The sequence below is a fragment of the Procambarus clarkii genome, chromosome 41 (assembly GCF_040958095.1).
Source record: "Procambarus clarkii isolate CNS0578487 chromosome 41, FALCON_Pclarkii_2.0, whole genome shotgun sequence".
In the NCBI taxonomy this organism is placed as follows: Eukaryota; Metazoa; Arthropoda; class Malacostraca; order Decapoda; family Cambaridae; genus Procambarus; species Procambarus clarkii.
In genome coordinates, this window is record NC_091190.1 from 19,848,100 (window position 1) to 19,852,126 (window position 4,027).

The 4,027-nt window shown below is 37.0% G+C and overlaps 1 long non-coding RNA gene across 2 annotated transcripts; it reads right to left on the bottom strand.

The window, feature by feature from the left end:
* Positions 1–283: 283 nt before the first annotated feature.
* On the bottom strand, positions 284–3,323 carry LOC138373300 (uncharacterized). 2 transcript variants are annotated; one of them, XR_011231136.1, is made up of 4 exons: positions 3,179–3,268; positions 2,410–2,484; positions 1,514–1,692; positions 284–721 (listed from the first exon to the last, which is right to left on the bottom strand). It is a non-coding gene; the product is annotated as an uncharacterized lncRNA (long non-coding RNA). The 2 variants fall into 2 exon arrangements; XR_011231135.1 differs by lacking the exon at positions 2,410–2,484 and having other exon boundaries at positions 3,179–3,323.
* Between the last annotated feature and the right edge of the window lie 704 nt (positions 3,324–4,027).

Consider the following 4,027-nt stretch of genomic DNA (forward strand, 5'->3'; position numbering starts at 1 on the left):
AACACCACCTAGGTGAGGATTACAAGTGACAAAAATATTCCCTATAAACCAATTGCCTTCTTTCAGTACAGCCTGTTTCACCAAAATGCTCTTAAGGTAAGGTAATTATCAGAAGAAGGCACCAAACCGGGCCAAAATGCTCTTAAGGAACAAGGTGACCAGTCAACAACTTAAAACCCTCAGGAACAACCCTTCTAACAACATTAACCACGAAGTGTTACTGTGTCAAACTTACATCAAGAGGACTAAAGTCATTTGGGACATGTAGTTCATACACTTCATATCCAATAAGAACACTTTATTAACAAACCTTCAAATTCTAGCCACTGTCACATACACTGGGCCTAGACAATGTTACAACAATAAACATGGCATGGTTGATATATAAACTGTGCATAGCCAGCCGTTAAAGAATACACAAACAGCTGTAAACATTAACGTCTATAATTAAGGGATATTTATTCCAATACGAACAACATCTATCGGAACCACATTGTTAATACAGAAAACCAGCCGAACAATAGTCATAACACCATACACCAGATATTAAACATAACAGATGGAACAGATTCTATAGTTCTAAGAACAATTTCAAAGTACACAATACACAGATTTACAACTTTCCTTTATTTTGCATCTTGCTTCGCAATTTTGCAGTCTATGCTTCACCGGCCTTCTTACTGCTACAGCCACCCGTCTTCATCCATTTTCTGTGCTGCGTCTGTAAAGTTAAAATGTTTCTATTAATTTCAATATTCACGTTTCTCTACTTGTCCTTCCAACACTAGCTAGAGTAACTACACACCAAACTATTTCCTACTACATACTATTCTCTAACCACCATTCTACCACAAATCTACGATGTTGTAAAAGTTATCGTTAGTAGTCACGTTTCCTCCCTTTATATTACTTTTACACGTTTTCACTAACAAAATGGCCCGTCAACCATACTTAATACCAACTTATACCATTTGACATTAAAACTGCTAAACACTTACCGTTATAGTCAACTGAAGAATATGTACATTCCTTCATTCTTCCTAACATTTACACTAACCAGTAAGAAACTTCAGTATTCTTGCAAACTCAACGTTCAATATTTCTAGTTGCAAATTCTAGTGGTGTAGAAGCAACGCCTAACACAGTTCGTCATCCCCCCCCCTGTTAACTATTCATAATGCCCTAAACTATTTTCACCGATCACTATTAGGTCCTCCCAATTTCGTCATGAACACTATACCATTCATCCTTTACACTATCTTTGAATCATGCTGCTTCAAAGCGCATCTATCGATATTTCCTTACTAATTATGGTAGCCTATTCCATTAATTTCTATATTTTAACTGGCATTTTTACCGCCTCCTAAACCAAAGTCTCATAACTAGGACAAGTAAACTAGTTAATACTAACCGTTTCTAATGTCCCACAGATGCTCTTTCTATAATTCTGCAGAATATCCTTTCCAACAGTTTCCTGCTAAATAAATATTAACTGAACGTTTTAACAACTTGCCTTTTCTTTCAGATATTCCTGCAACGTTGTCAGGCGCCGTGTTCAACACCGTCCAACCACCTCTATCGAGACTTTCAGCTACGTCACGTCAGAACTAGTTCCGTGCCTTGTGTGACCTTTGTGACTCCGTTCACAAAGTTATTTCTCAAGAAGACTCGTGGCCATTGTCGAGCCAGACCCTAGAAAAAATTAAGTTATTTATACCATTACAATGTTTTTATAAATTATCAAATTAATTTATGAAAGAGTCTTAAGGTTATTTTTGTTCAACAAATTATAATTTTTCTGTACAACATTGTATACCCTCGTGTCTTTTGTAATACCCTCGTGTCTTTTGTAATCTGATATATAGGGCAACACCAGGGTACAAACTTTAGTACTAAACCTTATTCAATAAAAATTTAAATTCTTAATTTGTTTGATACATTCATCCTAATAGCTTTTAAGTTGCCATTCCAAACTATTACCACTCATTCTAGTGACTACCGATACCATGACTGATTAACATTACGCCCCATAAGACGTGGCATGTCCACTAAGTAGCCCGTAAATTAGAGACATGCCAAACACTTTACTACTAACAAAATTTACTGTCGGGGAAAGCAATGTAATCCGAGACACGCAGGTGTCTTACCAATTACGGCCCCACTGAATATATATTACTTTACGGAGAGCTTTACAACACTACTCTCGCACTACTGAAGAAACTACATGAAGTAGGAAAATTGCCCATATAGTGGGGGTGAAAGAGCCGAGATTTAATACAATACCAAAGTATAATTTTCAATTTCTACCTTACCACAAACTATTAGAACTACTGTACCTGAAAATTTGTTTACCCGCTGCAATGGACACTAGCTAACAAGACTGAAGAAATTCAAACCTGCATAACTTACCAAATACCCGGTCTTAACCAAAGTAATTCAGATGAAATTGGTTCCGCGAATTACATTACAGAAATCCACACCCACCTGTTAAATAAAAAAAGTGGGTTTAATACCATTAAGTTTTAAAAGCATCAAGATTAATCGCAGCAGCCTAGTTCTGCGAGCCCCGGGGGGGGGGGGGGGGGGGCTGTGAAAACACCCTTAGACCATTAAGCCACAAATACCCATAAACTGCCACCCACTACTATCAACGCTACGCCACAGGAATAAGCTGTACATTTAGTGCCTTACAGTACTTACAAGCCATTTAAAAATTTAAACAATATGATAGCTGGCTCTACAATTTTGAACTACAAATCCCAAAATTCTGCAGTAATTTTTATCCTTTACACCCTCATCCTTTACTCATTACTCTATTGCATTTTAAACAGGCCAACATACTTAAATGCCTTACGTACTGCCCAGATATTTAGACTTTTTGCCCGCTCTAATGCAGATTTAAACAATTGTGGACCAGCCACTTAATGCTGTACGGCTAAATCTTAAACAAAGCTAATTATTAATACTATTATTAGGATACGCAAACTAAGTTTCCATGTAAATAACTTTACCAATGATATCATACGCCACCTAAATATCACCGTCCCTCTGAAGGTATCACAGATAACAGAGCCCACATTACGCTACGCCAACAACCAGGTCACACCATGATTAAATATCGACACCTGCACCTTATATGAGTTAATACATTGAGCAATAAAGTCCACAGTAACCTTACCTGATGACCGGTGTAGCTGCAAATGATGTAAGAAGCGGGACACCGCCTAAGGAACCACGTCTGCTGGCTGTCAGCCCGACACTGAGGCAGTCGCCGGCCGCTCCTGACCTTCTTGCCTAACACAGCGTCATTGGTGACGTCACAGTGCTTAACGACCATATCCTCGTGCTGTGCTAGTTAATGTATATGTTTATCTCTCAGAATGCTCGGTAATACGTTTATTACTTGTGATGTGTATCTATGTATGTATTAACACGATGTACTGAACGGGGTGAGAATAGCTTGAGCTACCTCATCCCTTTGTGTGTATTTTACCTCAATAAACTTATTTCAATTTCAACTTCTCGTGCTGTGCTAGTTTGCGCTCCAATGTTTTACATTCCGTTAGTTACTTTTAATCAGTAATATTATAATTTAATATAATAAGTAATAAGCAATATACTGATTTACTTTAATCAGTATATTATAAATCAAAACAGGGGATAAAAGCTTTCGAGATTCATAAATAATGAATTCAGGAACTCGCCCCGTGGTCTACAAACAGCCTATAGTAATTTTCGCCATTTTAATACTATATTAGCAATGTCAGACTGATTATTTTTAATAGTAACACAAGAAAAGATGCCAGTATTTTTGATTGGCACTGTGTGTTAAGATTTCCTTAGATAAGAATATTCCTTAACAATTTAGAGAGACTTGCAGTTTTAATTCTTATAAAATGATATGCTGAAATTTGGTTAAGAAACTAATTAAAGTCTTAAGTGCTCTTCGTCAGCCCTAATCAAGGCTAATATACTTTGAATACAGTAACAGTATAAAGAAAATTGTCAGCGCTGACATGTTGGCTCG